Genomic DNA, 18010 nt, shown 5'->3' on the forward strand with positions numbered 1-18010 from the left:
TTCAATTAATTCTTTATGATGAACTGTAGCACTGAAAAGTGCTTTGAATTGTCACGACCAACAGGATCTGCATTTAGATTCGAGATGATTCTTTGCATGTACACTGATAATTTCAGCTGACAGGCTTCTGGTATGGTTTTGCTGTGTGACCGCGGCCCGGCTGCGACTACCGCTCGCTGCTTTTCAGTCTGAAGTCTTCGATATTGCTCCCATAATCTAACTGAGCAGCTCTTCCTTGACGACTGATGACTTCAGCTGACAGGCTTCTGGTGTAGTAACGCTGTGTGCTCGGCCCGATGTTACTCTCGTGTGTGTCTTGTTTCTATAGTCGTTGCTCACAAAATGATAGAAAAAGTGAAAAAGTTCTCTTCCTCAGAACGCGTTCTGATTGGATGGTGCTGAAATAGATAAAATCAGACAGGTTTTTCAATAGTGTACTATTGAAAAACTTCAACGTAGTTGCAATATACGTTCAAGTTGAAAAATTTCGAATCGGTTGGTATTTAGATCACTGAGCTATGAGCTAATACGAGATAGGCAAACAAGCGTCATGTTTTTTCCTCTTTCAAACTCGTTGATACCAAAAATTTCCGAAAAGTTTAATTTTGAATTATTTGAGATTACGTCACACAGCTTTTTATCATAAACTTGTGATCATATTTCCGATGGCATGTAGCAAAAGTTATGTTGATACGTTAGATACAACAAGAGATATTCACGATCAAAAACTTTTGAAAGGCGTCCCATAGTAAAGTAAGTCGTATTCACGACAAAAAGAAAAAGAATGATGCAGAATACCAGAAATATAAAAACGAAACGAATAAATAACGCAAGAGTATAGATTAGTATGTAAAAGAAAATACATCAAATACCCAACAGGTAAACCCTTTTAAAATATTATTATTGTTATTACTATTACCATTATTACATTACTATTACAATTATTACCACTACATTATTCCATACACACCTGTACAAGAACCACATACCACAATTTACGTTATCACAAAACCAGATCTACGACCATTGTCATTACAAAAACAACAACTAAACTATAAAACACAACCACACATTATAAGGACAATTTTATATAATCTATTTGAATCAGCACAAACAAAACAGTGACCAAGTGGGCACCATAACCTAGGAACGTCTGTGTGTTGATTTAAAATAGAACCTCATAGAAGCAAATCTTATCAAGGGTCCAGTGTAGAACCGAAGCAAGGGACTGCACACACTGTGACTACTTACAAAAAAAAAATACAGCAGTTGGGGCTGGAACTGGGTTAGTTTCGTCATCAAACGAAATCAACAAGAGTTGCTAGTTGTCAGTCACGTCGAATGACCTTGACAGACTGACTAAAATCATCGTCCACCAAGTAGAAGTATGCTCAGTCAAAGACAGGCGACTCTTGTTGTTTTTTCTCTCATTATCCTATTCCCTATTGCAGTAAAATTAGAAACAATGAGTATTAATATAAACATAAATCGATAAAGTTCACTATTCTTTGCAAACAGTCATGGGACTTGAAGTTTATTGGATTAGCTTGAACATAAAAATAACTACAAACACAATCTTTCTACGATCGCTTCTCGTACCGTTCGAAACTTTTGTGATGTGTTTAAAGAATATCAATACCCTGAAAATCGTTATTTTTCGATAGTTTATAACCCGGTGACGTTCGTTAGACGGTGGGTGGGTTATGTCAGAGTCAAAACCAGATTCTTGAGAATAGGAATAAAATTAAAGCGCTACCAGTCTTAACTGTTCAAATTTACAGTTCACAACAAAAACATGGAAGACTGAGATGTATTTCAGATTATGAGGTAGGATCATGGACTTTCGATGTGTCTCTTAACGTTTGTGCTCCGAATTCCGAACCGGTGTAGCAATATTACGAGTTTTTCATAGGTAGTCAAGGAAAGCACAGTCTTTTGAACAAGAAACAAAATCAATTTAGTAGTATAGCGTTGAGTAATTCACACAAATCAGATCTAAATTAAATATTTAAAAAAAAAAACGACATCTACCAAACATCTCTATCTGTAATGAATTCGAGAGAAGAGGCCTACACTTGAACCTAATCAGAGGAACGTGCCACTTGGGCCAATTTGTTATGTTCGCTGATGCGGGATAGATGAATTGACGCACGTCATATCAAAACATTTCCGATTTCTCTCGTTAATCCAGTGCTGCTCGGATATCGTTTTCTCATTCTTTTCCCAGACGACGCTTAGCATTATGATTAGCAAACTGGTAGACATATATATATTCATAAATATTTAATCAAAGACAAACACAACTTCATTACCCTCTCCGTCGGCGCTCCCATGAAAAACTAGAAATCCAAATCTGATTCGTTGGAGCGTGAAATAATAATTTATCGCTCGGTAATTGAGTTCGACTCTCCGCGGATTACAATTTCGTTCGCTACCCTCCCCCTGTGCTTCTATGATTGATCAAATATTTATGCGAAAGTGATAAGCGATGGGTACCGCTCAGAAACTTCGCCTAAATGCGGGAGGAACCAAGTGGGTGGATTTGTGTGTGGTAAAGTATTCCGAGATGACGAAGATGTCGTCGACTGCTGGCGAGCTTTTGCTTTTGATGTTCCCATCAGACTCTTGCCAAAACGACGGAATACTTCCGGATGGATGAGTATTCCGCCGAGAGCAACTTAACTTGAAATTTCCACAAACTAATTTCATCAAATGCATTCATCGTGGTACTATTCAGTGACGCGGGATGCTTTGCCAGAAATGCTTCTGAAATCAACTTTGGTATCTTGCAAACAATACACTCGAAATTTCTTTAGTTTTCTTTCTTCGTACTAACCTATGCACTGTGCAGTTGGTATTTCAATCTCTTCTGAGATTAGTTCATTCATTCGAAATTACATCTTCAATAATTGAAAAATAAAGACAACCGAATTTAACTTTAAATCGACTGTGATTTTCGATACTATTCTTTTTTCAAGTAATAAGCTTGTTCACATCACCACCGATTATTCTGCATGTTTCATTATTTTTCTCTATGCAGATAAAAATGTTTTGTAAAATTGCATTTTCTTCATGTTACTTAACAGTTCTTTTTTTTCTATATACTTTAAAAGCAAAACCAAACTGTAAGTTAAGTTGAGATTGAGAAACCAAGTTTAATTTATCATCGATGATGATTCTCATTAAAATTTTCAAATTCAACTGATATCAATTTCTGTAAAATATTACAAATTCTATATTACTATTGATTTACATGTCTAATAAATGTCATTTTTTCCATGTACACGCTCATTTGTGGATACCCAAAATTGAGTCAAAAGTCACCCGATTTCGAAAAAAACATACACACCAAAAAAATTTGAATTTTACAGGTGACTTAATCCTCCATACGATGTAATTTATAAGGACCTAACTTGTTAAAAGACGAAAAATTTCATTTTTATTTACTTAATGTTGGATTAGCATGAATTTTACTGGTTTCGACAGTAATGTGTATTCGGATAGCGGGTGCTACTGGATGAATTTAAAGGCATCTTTATCCAGCCAAGCAGATGTGTGTTTCTGTGGCTTAGTCGATTAATGGTCGTACTTTGTGACCCAATGATTCTCGGTTCAAATAACGGCGGTCGCTGCCATTATGTTTTTTATTTCAATTAATTCATGTCATGAAATTTTAAACATAATATTGACTGTTCTTGCACGTAAATTTGCGTGAACAGTGATGCTCCATTTATGTGCATCTAATAAGATGTTAAATCACAGACTTTTTTCGAAGTGTGTACCTACCCAAAATTGGATACATATGCATTTCGCCAGCGAGCAAGGTGGATCGATCAAGTGGAGGGTGATCTCAGAAGCATCCGTGCCTTGAGTGGCTGGCGACGAGCAGCCATTGACCGAGTTTTGTGGAGACGTATGCTTGATACAGCAAAGGACACCCCAGGCCTATAGCTGTTAGGTAAGGTAAGGTAAGGTCTATTAAAACACCCGTAAAAGGCACACCAAAAATTAGGTACATAAGCAATCTTCAGTAACATTATTTTTTTATCTTTGGGCCCCTCCCGAAACGAAATCCTGGGTACGGGCCTGCTCTACTCAAATGTATTTTGTTATTTTCTGCGTAAGCAATCACCAGTTTTTAGTAAGATGTTATAGAATATCTCTAAAATTAGGACCTAAATTTTTAAACTTCATTCTATTTTATTCGAAAAGAAAAGTGAATTGTTACATTAGTGTTTAAATACTTATGATTTCACATACACTGAGGTCTTTTTTACGCAGTTTTTATGTGGTTTTTTACGCGGATTTCAGAAGTAACGCGATTTTCTTCTTTTGTCTTAGAAATGCATGAAACGCCGAGATCTTATGTTATCCCGAAAAATTTTTTAAGTCTACTAGAAAATTTTCAATCTTTTTTAAAAAAAATCCTTCGGATTACACCAGATCTCGACGTTTAATGCATTTCTAAAACAGTTTTTTTTTTCGCGTATTTCCGAAGTTACGCAGTCTCAAATTCTCTATGTACCAAAATTGTTATTTTCCTTTTTTTGTGATTAAATTTATTTTTTTTTGTGATTTTTTTTCTATCTAAACGTTCATGCATTTCTGACATTCGGTATAAAAATTCATTTTTTTAAAGTTTTGATGTCGATTTAAAAAAATGTATTAAAAAAAATTGGTTTTGAGATTACACCAGATGTGGAAGTTTCATGCATTTTTAAGACATTTGACATTAAAAAAATTCTTTCGTTTTGCGGTTTTTTGCAATGTTTTTCTTACGCGTAGAAAGAGACCTAAGTGTATATTTTATATTTGCAAGTCAGAACAAGTAGGCTCAATTGACTTGCCTGGTAATTCGTAAATACAATGATTTATTTAAAATTGAATGGATAAAACACATTTTTCAAATAAATCACACTTGAGTTTTTTTATCAACCACAGATTAGTAGTCATAGATCTATAGTATAATATTCAATAGTATTCAATTTTAGTGTTTACCTCAAATTATCATCAAAAGTTGATGAAATACGCAATTGCATTTCAATTGTTAGTAAATAATACAAATAATAATAATACGTTTTCAAATATTGCGTATAAACTTTAGCATTTCAGACCGATTATGAAGATCATTTTATTTAGTAAGACAAGTATTGATAGACTGACACTTTTTTATTTAACAAAAAGTGCTTCTTTATGTGCTTCGTTGTGTCAATGGTTCTTGGCCCATTTTTGAAGTACATACACAGTTGAAATGATTAAAAAATTAAATATTTTTCGACATGGGGTTGTAAAAATGGTTTCAGGATACTTCACCCTAGAAATCAAAAGATCACTTGCAGTGTGAAAAATAGTTGCAATATTTTTTGAACCGTCACGAAGGGAGCGTGGAATGTGTTCCAAACAAGTTTGAGTAACTATAGTAACTAATTGAACTAATCAAACAATTTAAAGAATTTTTTCCTAGAAAGTATGGACGTAACCAAAAACCGCTGCCATTTCGCAATGGTTCAGAATCTGTCAATTTTTATGGCTGCGTCCTGTTTACACTCTTCTCTAACCACTTGTGCAATTGTTTATTCGTGTTTGTTTCGAAATGCGTGGACTTTCAGCAGAACAACGTCGAAAAATTGTGTACAAATGGTGCACAGAACGCGTACTGTCACTGAGAAAGATAGCAAAAATGGAAGGAGTAAGTGGAAAAACCGTGCGAAATGCAATTAGGAAGTTTGGTGAGGATAACACCTTTGAGAATAAACCGAAAACGGGTCGAAAATAAGGTCCTGTTAACCCTCAGTTGGATAAACGTATACTGAAGGCGTTCGAGCAAAAGAAGGAGGTTTCCGTTCGGGATGTGGCCAAAAAAGTGGGCACTTCGAAGTTAAATGTTCTTCGTGCTAAAGAACGTTTGAATCTTCGAACCTATAAGAAGCAGAAACAACCAAAACGTAGTCCGAAACAAGAAGCATCGATCAGGCCGAGGGTTCGAAAGCTGTACAATACGATTCTGCTGGAAATTTGAACTGCATAATCATGGACGACGAAACCTACGTGAAACTCGATTACAAATCCTTGCCGGGACCACAATATTATACGGTGCGAGAAGGACAAGTGTTAAACCAGTCCGAGACATCGATTGAAGTCGAAAAATTTGATAAGAAAGCTAAGGTGTGGATAGCAATTTGTAGCTGCGGTAAGATTTCGAAACCATTCATCATCACTGCTTCAATGAACAGCGAAATATACATCAAGGAATGTTTACAAAAACGACTTCTACCCATGATTCGAAGCCACAAGGATCCTGTTTTCTTCTGGCTAGATCTTGCTTCTTGCCACTACTCGAAATCAACGGTAGGATGGTATACTACCAAAAATGTCACTTTCGTCCCAAAAGACATGAATCCACCAAATTGCGTTCAAACTTCGACCAATTGAGGAACTTGGGCATTAACGAAGGCATATCTTAGGAAACATGTCTCGGCAGCCGAAACCATTCAACAGTTCGAAAAAGATTGGAAAAAAGTGTCGCCAAGAAGTTTGTACGGAATTTAATGAGGAACGTTCGCAAGAAGGTGCGCCAGCTAGTCAACAATGGCTAAGTAGCAAATGTTGAGAATAATATTCTGTTGTTGTAGTCTAATATTGTCAGTATATCGAATAAAGTTAGAATATCTAACACTTGTGAATTATTTACAGCGAAATCAAAGTGCGTCCATACTTTCTGGAACAGTCCATATTTTGTATCATTATTGTTTTTCAAACATGAAATGATAACCAAAATATCACTACATTTTGGTGCAAGGCTAAAGCATTCTTTATTTTAACTACTTCAAATTTTCATTCATTTTCTATGCCAGCCCGATCTTCGGGCAAATGATGCCCGGATAAAGGTAGATATTAAACCGTCACTTTAGTGCTGATTCAGTATCCCCAACCAGTACAATCCAATTTAAAGTGAATATTAGGGTGGTACAATGTTGTATGGTAAAACATCCCAACCAAACCAGTATCTGAAAAATTCACCTTCTAATTTTATAAAAAGTTCAGTCTAATTCCGCGTAAACCTACTTGCGGCCTAAAACTAGGTGCGAAACTGTCAACATACTACTGTTTAGAAGGGCGTTTAATTGAATGTGTGTGAACTTTTAAGTGTGCATGATGACTTGAAAACGAGCTACTTAGAATGCTATTCTTCAACTTCATAAAGTTCTTAAGCTGAATCAATCCCTTATTTCCTAACTTTTGATTAATCGGAATAATATTGAATATTGAAATGATTCATACTAAAAGCCTGTTAGACGACCTCTAGATTTGTTTTATAAATATTAAGTATTCCATAATGAAACCCATAAAAACTTTGAACGACAAACGCGAATGTATATTTCCACCAATTGGGGTCAAACATTTGCATAACTCCAATAAACTCCGCAAGGTGTGCGAAAAGTTTTCTTGCGCTGAAACCAAAGTTCGTGTCACCCTAGTGAATATTCCAATGGAAATAACGTCTTCGCTGTTCGCGAAGATGAGAAGAAAAACTACTTTCACTTTGCTGATGAAAGTAAAACGCAAATCAAATTCTGTAACGCACTGTCAATTTTGAAAGCTTCAACGTAGGCAGCCGGCGGAAGAATCTTATTCGATTTATGGTTCACTTAAAAAAGCTGTTAATTTTATCTGAAAGTACTCGATGCTTCAATGCGCTCGTAGAACGAGAAAACTACTAAAGTTGGAGTACTTTTAGTTTTTTTAAATATGAAAAGTAATTCTAAATATTTTCTATAAGGACCATGCAAAAATATGCAAGAGAGGAAGTTAGAGCTACTCAACTGTTCATTGCCGCTATTTTAGAATAAACTCAGTTTATTAAATTTTATGGTTTTAGCTGTAACAATTTCGAGTTACAAGAATAATTCGTGATAAATGCGTTGCCGGTAGCTATTTAGGATGACTTGGAAATAACACACTATATTTTTAGAGCCAGTTTGAAACCAATTCGACTTTTAAATATTATTGGATCGTTTTCGTTTCACCTTTAACATTTCACTGTAAGGTTAATCTGGATTAACCCTTTCAAAAATATGATAATATAAGATGCAAAACCGATGAAACACACACACTTAATCGCGGTATGTTGAAATATCAGCTGTTTTTCAATGAAGGGCGAGCAAATGCAGAAAAACATCGATGAATGTTTCGAGTTTGGTTTCAAATCCTATTTAGAAATTATCGTATCGAATTGTTGGTTTACCTTTAAAAGGCATGCAAATTTTACCACTTTCCATATATATCAACTGAATAAATCAACATAAAAAGATTTTCGCCCTTTTTCGAGTTGTTTACTTGTATGCTTCCTGTGTGAACTGTGAAGTTACGCCCTTGCGCATTTTTCGTAAAATTGGCTAGTTTCCGCGACTTAGACAAATTTGCGGGTAATTTAATATTCTCATTTACTATTTCCAGTTCGGAAAACATCTAAAATAAAGAAAATAAATAGCATCGCCCTGTTTGTTTGCATGGAACACCGAGAACGAAACTTACGTAAACAAATGCTATAACAGTTTCGCCCTTCATAGTTCTTACTAAAATTGTGATTTTTGCGGAATCCGAATTTTTTGGGGAAATTGTAGGATTTTGAAGCATTTATTGATAGGAGAGAGAAACTCGATTTGTTTACTTTTGTAAGTTTCGACCTTCTTTGAAAAACAGCTGATATATCGGAATGAAACCAGTGCTAGTAGATTTGCCTTAGTGGTTATTTCATTAGTATTTAACAAGCACTCCAGTAATATTCGAAGCCTGAATTTATCGAAATATAAATATCAATAATACAATCAAACTAATGTCACGGATACCAAAAAAATTGCAGATGGTAAGAGCAACTTAGGGTGTCTAATTAAAAAGATTTTTTGCTCTAGCTTATTTTTTCTCTTTTATTGTAATTTTGAATTTCTTTAAGAGTTTTTTAAAACCAATTTTTTGATAACTGGTAGCATTCAGATAGCTTTTTCTGAACCGAAGTTATGAGCAAAGCTATTTTTTTAGTTGAATTCAGCAATTAAACGAGCTGTCATTTCTTAGCTAAGGCACACTTCATTTCCATTCAACTAATTTTTTAGTTGAATTGGAGAAATAAAACGTTGTTTTCAACCAACATAAATGGTTGAATTGGTTTCTGCAATTTGCAGCTATATGGCGCTCTGTCACTGAAAAAACGTTAACACCTTAATGTCTACTAGCCACTAGATGGCACACTACTAACGAAAAGAAATTTTCAGTCGCGGTTGATTTTTCTATATTGGCAGGTATAAATACGATGTTGTATTGGAGAAAAAGACATAAACGAAACATAAACTTCTTTTTAAAATTTTTCTTCTAAAACGCTGTTTTCTCCATTCGACTTCACGAAATCTGAAAACTTTGAGCACTCGGAAAACAAAAACCGAATTCAAATAGTACATCGGACGGCGTAGTACGGAAGGTTGGAAAATACAAACAACATCATTTGACATATACAATTAGAGTGCAACATTCGAAACTCACTTCACTGTTCCGCGTAAAAACATTATTACGCACAATCGCTTCAAATGCGCACAAATTCACAAATTTACATATCGGTTTAGAAACTTATATATGGATATCTCGTAACGCATGCGAAAAACATCAAAACAATTTGCAAGCAGTTTCAACAAGAGTGTCCCTTTTAGCTGGATTGTTTTTGCTTTGACACTTCTCATGAGTTTTTAGCTAATAAACTTGTGTAATAAACCCAATTTAATTTTTGTGTTCTTTGTGCTGTCCTTCAGTAATGGTGATGATAGATAAATAGAAACAAATTTTCTGATTTTAATAACAAAATCAGTTGTCTATGAAAATTTGGTGTTGGATTGAAATATTGCTGGTTTTTGTCTAGGATATTCGCCAACTAAACACATTCTCTAAAAATAAGAGTTTTTTCCAGCAAATTAAATTCTCAATTTTCACTAATTTCATAGTTATTTTGAAAAGTTTGTTGTTAAAATCAACTAATTCAAAAACAGGATAACGAATTAGGCGCAGAGCTAATTTCGGTCGTTCCGTGTAAGATTGAGGCAAACGTAAAAATGCCGTTTCTTGCATTTGATAGAAAATACTTTCAAGAATGTCGGAATAAATCCACTCGGAAGTACACCCAAACCTCCATTTACGTAATAATCGGGACTACGTAAATCGAATTATGACGTAGAAAAATTTTACGTTATTTAGAATTTTCAACGTGAAAAAAGTTATCTTTATGTATATGTATAGATATGTATAATATATTGGATAGTTATGCAACGAAAATTGTGAGTATTTACAGGAAAAGGATGTTCTAAGCAGCATCAATTTTCAAGATGGCGACTTCCGGTTTATTGATATTCCTTGAAAACCCTTACATGATGGGTATTTTAGGATTTGATGAGTAGATGTCGGAAAATGATGATTAAAGTCATTTCAAAATCCAAGATGGTGTTTCTCGAAACCCGTAGCAAAACGAATGTTTTCGGAATGATGTTTAAAGAACAATTCTTAGTAAACGTTGTTTGAGTAATTATGACTTACTGTCGAATACTTTATAATATTGTTACTTCCGGAATGGATTTTACGAGTCAATATTAGAAAGAAAGTTGTTTCAAATAAACTTCAGGAACAAAATATTAGCTTGACACTTACAATCGAATTGTTAAATAAACACATAAATTGATGAAAATGCTTCGATGTAAATATTTTAAGGTTCATTCTTTGGTGAAAGAAATATTAATATTTCATTTTCAGTATTGTAGTAAATATGATTTATTTGAATAGATTCATGTTTTTAACTGCTGTTAAAACTGTTATTTCCGTTTTCGTTGACTTATTTCAATCTCTGAGCTGTTGATTAGTTTCCCCATAATTTCATTCCGGTAAATCACAAAAAACTAATGAGTCAAACAATTAGATTTAAAAATGATTTTGGTGACTTTTTCACAGACCTGAATTAGCAACTAACAGTTCCTCTTTATATCGTTTCACGCAAACATCGTTTTCCAACATGTACTCATCAAATCCGATCCAAAAAAGCCCATATTATAAGGATTTTCAAGGAATATCAATAAACCGGAAGTCGCCATCTTGAAATTCAGAACCACCTAAAACATCATTTTCCGACATCTACTCATCAAATCCTTTCCGAAAATACCTATATTGTAGTAATTTTCATGAAATATAAATGAGCCGGAAACAATTTTCATTGTATGCAAAAAGCTCTTTTTACGAAGTAGGTTCGTAAAAAAGTTTACGTTATTTGGAATTTTCAACGTAAGAAAAGATTACGTTATTTGGTATTTTCGCGCAAAAAAAGTTACGTAAAAAGAGGTAATGTAAAAAAAGTTTATGTAAACGGAGGTTTGGGTGTATAGGGAAATCCATTCGCGGAAATTCAATCGTTCAGTGAATCTGGAGGATGTATTCAAACGATTGCTTTGAACGTCAGATCCAATAATAGCATTATCAAATAGAATAACAACCAACGTGAGTGAGCTTCATCTTCCCAATTATGCAGCTGAATTAGTTTTAACACTTTAGAAGACCAAAATACCTTATTTTCATGTATAACTAATCGATGCGTTACACGAGAGAGCATATTTTAATGAAAAAAAAACAAAGTTTGAAAACAATTTAAAAAATTTAAAAAAATATCTCTTCCGCCATTTTTTTATAAACATTTTTGAAAGTATTTTCTATCAAATGCAAGAAACAGATTTTTGTTTTCGTTTGCCTCAATCTTGGATTTAGCAGTTTGAAAATAACCTATTTTTGAACTAGTTTTGTTCATAATTTCAGTTCAGAAAACGCTACCTGAATGCTACCAGTTACCAAAAAATTGGTTTTAACAAACTCTATAAGAAGTTCAAAACGACGAAAAGAGAAAAATGAAAAACTAGAAAAAAAATCTGATTTGTGCACTATGTGGAGCACCAGAACATTAAGGGCTGAGGACAGTACCGTCAAGTGGTAGGTTTTTTGCTATTTTCCCGTTTCAAATTAAATTTTCTTGGAAACGGTGCAGAATATAGAAAAACCCACCTGACAATGTCTTCGAAATTTAGATGAGAATATTCTATGAAATTTTCAGAATGATTCATTGATCTTAGCGGTCGTGTTGTATTTTTTTCTGACTGAAGAACTGCTGAAAATTGGAACGCTCTGAAATGCATACCTCTACTTGTTCATCAAATATCTCGGCTTTGAAGGCTTGCATCATAAATCTACCGTGACAAAGTCTAGATAATTTAGTTTAGATGCGACTAGTACATAAAAACATATATATTAACGCGTAAAAAATAAAGACTTGTATTTTTATGTGAAACAAAGTCAGTTCCAATGCATCCACCATTTTTTTCGCGTTGGTTTCCTAATAGCATTCTGAAAAAGAAGAGAGAAATAAAATTGGCTCGACAAGGCTGCCAAACACACAGACATTCAATCTTTGTGAAACTTGAATATTTTTTCATTGTTCATTGAAAACCATGTAATGTCCAACCCATACGATAGATTAATGTGATAAAACTTCTCATCAAAATAATAAAATGTATGCTCAGTTCGCTTTCACATCTCATCCAAGTCAGTCCAGAAAACAAAACCGCTTACATCGGGACGAAAGAAACCAAGTACAGTATTGTGTAGTGAACAATAGAACGACCTTGAAAATGAGTGAACCAAACGAACAAAAGCTACCGCCGGTACGAAAGAATTCAATTGTTGTTGACTTCAGACAGTGCGAAATTCGACCTTCGATGCGAGAACTTGAAGGTTTGCTTAAGGAGCAAATGCATCTTGACATTAAACGTGTGCATTTACTTCAATGCAAAAAGACGAATAATGTTGTTTACATCCAGTTTAATAAAGAGTTGGATGCAATTCAATTCGCTAAAGACAATAACAATGTGCACTATGTGGAGCATGAGAACATTAAGTATAACATTTCAGTATATATGGAAGATTGTGCTAAAGAAGTGCGTGTGCATGATCTTCATTCAAGCGTCACCGATTCATATATTCGCAAAACTATGTCCCAATACGGAGAGATTCTTTCTATCGAAAAATAAAAGTGGAAGAATTTTTTCCCCGGTATTCTAAATGGCGTACGTTTGTTACTCATGAGCTTGAGGAGGCCTATACCTTCTTATGTGACATTCGGTCAGGATACAAGAATACCGTGCAAATCACTTGTTACCTATGACAATCAGATGGCCACATGTCAATATTGCCAAAAAGCTGTTCACTACGGTAAGCCATGTGATAAACCGGACAAGGAGTCAACTACACCAAAGGACAACGGTGCTTCCTTCACACCAACCCCAAGCAACCCCAGTACACCTGTGACAGCCACCAATAACAATGAAGCCACCAACCCTTCAACGAATCCATCATCATCCCCTATAGAACAAAGTACACCAGCTGCAAATACCAACCTACCCTCCAAGAAACCAGCAACTGCAACCAATGTACAACAAGGCGCATCTACAGCAACTTGCAACGAAAAGAAGACGGAAATCGACAACAATACCATCGATGCGGCAATGGATGACGAGACGAACCACGATAGAAGTGCCCCTCAATCCTCGCAGGAGGGAAATGGAAGCTCCTCTCCCACTAGAAAAAGGGTGACAACGAGATCCAACTAAAAAAAAATTATTTAAAAAATCGGCTCAATCGGCCACGTAAAGCTTGTACGCAAATAGGCCTTATCTTTTAAATAATAAAACATAAACTCTCTATCTCGTAATGTGTGCAAAACATTTTTTTCAACTCACTTCTAGGTGGATTGATGAACACATTGATTATATCAAAAGACGCGCACATTCCTAAACAAAAATTCTTCTGAAAACCTAAAAGCTCCAAAATAAACGTCTGAAGCACATATGTGCATAATATATGCGGTCAAGTTCAGCATTGGAATGATGCAGCAAATATTTGTTTTGTTTTTTTTTTCGTGGAGACACGATTTACTCGTTCATACGTTAAATGGTGTTGGAATGTTAAATTGTGGTTCATAACAAACCATGACAAACATTTAAATACGTTTCATATGCGGTATCCATTTTCCAATGAATGATTTAACATTAACTGCAACACATTTCACGCGTCAGTGCTAAATTAGCAGGAATTTATGACCTGAAGCCGCATGTGATCATTAAAACTCTGCCCATGATATGGGCACACGGCATTTCCATCATAGATCACAGCGTAATTCGGTAACAGAGTTTTTGCACAGCATTAAAACTCATACGGTCTGTGGTAATGGTAACGAGGAAATGAAACAGAAAATTGCAAATTTCCAGCTCCACCAAAGGACAGTGAATTTTCGATGCTTTCAGCTTTCGCTGACCAAGGTTCGAGGCGAACCGGGTTTTACTTGCCCAACACATCGCATGTGGACAGGCTACAAGCCAGCGGACCAAAATGGACCAAAAACAAAAAGGGTTGAATCTGAAGAACAGTCCGTGGGGTTCAGGTTCTCTACACTTCCAGTTTCTACACGGTCGATTGATTCCAACCTTACCGAACCGAAGTATGTTCTAAATTGAAATTTCGATGTCAAACCAATAATCAATTCTTTCCTTTGCTATCCTGTGGATCGTATTGAAACATGATGCGGGAAATTCTTTTATTTCAGCAATGGTCGAAAACTCCCCTGATGACAAACAGAATTCTCAGAATCTCAGAATTGATTTTTTCATGGTTCCACATTTAGGAAAGTTTAACACTGAAAAGACAATCTTCCAAAGGTAGAATGATGAGAAATTTCAGCTTGAAATGCTGAAAACATCTTTAATTTAGGCAAAATTCTTCCGGATCTGAAAAATCAAAAACAGGAAATCGATGGACACTCAGAAGTTTGCAGTAGCTGAAAAAACTGTTGCCACCCACCAAAAAGTTGCACTTTTTCGAAAAAGAATAATCGTTCTGACAATTGCTTTTTTATTGCTTCTTAGTTTCTCAGATGCTCTGATAATCAATGTTTCAATTGAACATTGATACGATACGGATTCAGAATATAAACAGGATTGTTTTTCCATTCCATTGCAGCCATTAGAAAGCTTACAGAGCATATAAATCTAAAAGTTAGATGCTCCACGATTCGGCATTCAAATCATGTCTGTATTGAAAATTTTCTATCATTTATTATCCCATTTATTTCCTAATTCCACATGCGATACATCGATGATACAAATTTTCCAGTTTTCCAATGAAAACTAAGCATTGATGTAGTGTAGCTATGCATGCAAATTTCCAATTTATCATCCTGCAGGCTTCTATAGAAAAGTAATTCGACGGTCGGTCGATGCAACCAAAAGTCAAGTTCACAAATTCATGGCCTGAGTCTAGAGCTCGGCAGGTGGGACACTGGTTTCCTAAACAAGATGCCATATCGACGAAAGTCATTTCGCCGAATGTCATTTCGCCGAATGGGCCACTTCGCCGAATGTCATTTCGCCGAAAGCCATTTCGCCGAAAGGGTCATTTCGCCGATTCCTACAAATGTCTTAAAATCGTAATGGGAATCGATTCAAAATAAAGACAAATTAAAGATAATAACGTGACGCCCGTTTTGTTGACCTACAATTGTACTTCTTGAATAAAGATTGATTCATGAACCTCAGAACGGAGTTCCCAAAGAAACTTGTTGACTACTAATCATCAAAGCAATTCCATAGGTATCTACCAAGCAAATGTATGTGGTATTTTCCGTTTACTAAATAAACAAATATTTAATGCGGCTTCGCCACATCGATTTGATTCGTGTGCTGTCTGACCTCGCTACCGCTCGTTCGGACCTAACTAAAGCAAAGAAACCTAGCTTTGAGTAGACCGGGCAAACGAGGCGGTTACAGGTTTGTATGCAAGAGGCCGCCGCTTCCGACGGCGGGTCGGCGGCCAACTCAGCCGGCGTCGCCTCGGCGGCTTTATGCCGCCGAGCCATCTTGGCTTCGGTTATGTGGCTGCGGCACATCAGTTATACAGGAGGCATAAAAAATAATTATGCATTCGAAATTTCCCTTTCGGCGAAACGACCCTTTCGGCGAAATGACCCTTTCGGCGAAACGACTTTCGGCGAAATGGCTTTCGGCGCAATGACCCGCTCCCGTTTGGCCAGGCTATGTGCCAATTTCCGTTGCTACACAGTCGGGTTTGGGCTGACGAATTGAAGCATGCAACCAGAATGCATGAATTTTCGCTTTTGAAGTGAACAAAAATTTGTACTTTACTTCGTGACACGCAATATAAACTAAATTATTTAATATTTTAAATAACCTTGATAAAGGTAATTTTGTGTTGATAACATTTTTCGCTGCAATGGAATATGATGTGGTTAGTTTTAGAAAAAGAATTTATTTTATTTTACAGTTTAGGTGAATCCAAAAATTTTTCATATTGATTCAATTTTTCACGCGTTATTTGTGATATCGACCGATTGCAGTCCAGGTATAAAAAATAGAGCATTCGTTTTAACACTTTTTTTACTAAAACGTCTATTTTTGGTTTATTAAAAAGAGCTTTGCAGGAGATTCAGTTTATTAAAAAGAGCTTTGCAGGAGTCACAAATAACGCGTGATATGAAGATAAACAATTTTATTGATGTACGTTTTTCCTAAGAAAATGGTCAAAAAAGCACTCTATATTTTGTTCTCTCATTCACTCAATTTAAAAAGGCCACGCTACACACTTAGTAACTTTATATTACTTGGTTTAAACTGTAGAAAAAGTATAAGTATGTGCCATTTGGTCTGCGACCCTGCTTCCTATTAGTAGTTAAAGTTAGTGTATATATATGTTTAAATGTTGAATAACTTTTTAGAGAAAAAGCCAAACTGTGCACAGTCTTCAACAAAAATGTGTAATTTTACGTTTTAAGTAATTGTCTTGAACATAGTAGACACTGAAAGCAATTGCAAAAAAGTTAAATACAAAAAATTGATTTTAAGTAGTTTCAAACGAAATCGCTTCATATATCCGAAACTATATGCGTTAGACCTTTAGCTTCTTCGGCAAAGTTTTTTCTCGTTAGAAGTTCTAAAACTTTGTAGAAGACATCATTTTTCTATCTCTTAGGGGAATAAAGTTGTTGAAATGAACTTTTATCGTAGTAGGCTTTGCACATTTTTTATTGTGATCAAATCACGAGGTATATTTTTGTGAATGAGTTCTCCAAAGAAACTATGTATATCGGATCAACGGTTTAGCAGCTAGAGAATTAAGTTCACGTTTTTGTCGATTCAAACCACTGTGCACTCCAGTTAATCGACTGAGCCACAGAAGCACATATCTGTCTAGTGAATAATTGATACATATAAATCCATACAGCGACATTTGGTAGTCGAGTGCAAATTACACCCATAGCCTATAAAATTCTGTACAAGTGGAATATTGCGTCGTTTGACAAGTTAAGTAGGGTAACGGCTCTTTATTTCATCTGAGCTCCTATTTTCATCTCATCCCTTCATCTCAAATCTTTAAACATGAATCATATCTTACAACGTACCTGAACCCAGGGCCGGTGAAAGAGGTGGGTACGGTGGGTACTGCTACCCACCCGAAAATTCCAAAGGTGGGTAATTACCCACCTGAAGTTTCAAGCGAAAAACAATGGTAATATTTGTATTGTTTATACAAATAAGAATATTTTTATTGTAACTCTAAATAATAAATGAAATCAAAATTATAGAATGCTAGTACTCAAGTTAGAGTCAGGATTTGAAGATATACAACAGTAAGGTGAGATGTGACAAGGTTCATTTGAGCAAACAGAAGTCGTTTAGTAACTTACCATTCACCGTCTAGAAGAGAAGTCAAGCTTGAGCATCTCATCAATGGAAATGAAACCGTACTCAACCATTTTTAACTGATTTTCGATATCATTACACCTTCAATTAATAACGAACCATGTCTAATTTTCTCTGTTTGCCAAACCATTGTCATTGTTTCGTATACACAAGTTCACGGTTTCCAGAAG

The 18010-nt window shown here is 35.3% G+C and overlaps 1 protein-coding gene across 1 annotated transcript in view; it reads right to left on the bottom strand.

Annotated features, from left to right (window-relative positions):
• The window catches only part of LOC131431341 (putative odorant-binding protein A10), a 105551-nt gene that overhangs the window by 56458 nt on the left and 31083 nt on the right, over nt 1–18010 (bottom strand). The gene's annotated exons all lie outside the window — the stretch shown is intronic.

The sequence above is a fragment of the Malaya genurostris genome, chromosome 2 (assembly GCF_030247185.1).
Source record: "Malaya genurostris strain Urasoe2022 chromosome 2, Malgen_1.1, whole genome shotgun sequence".
Taxonomy (NCBI): domain Eukaryota; kingdom Metazoa; phylum Arthropoda; class Insecta; order Diptera; family Culicidae; genus Malaya; species Malaya genurostris.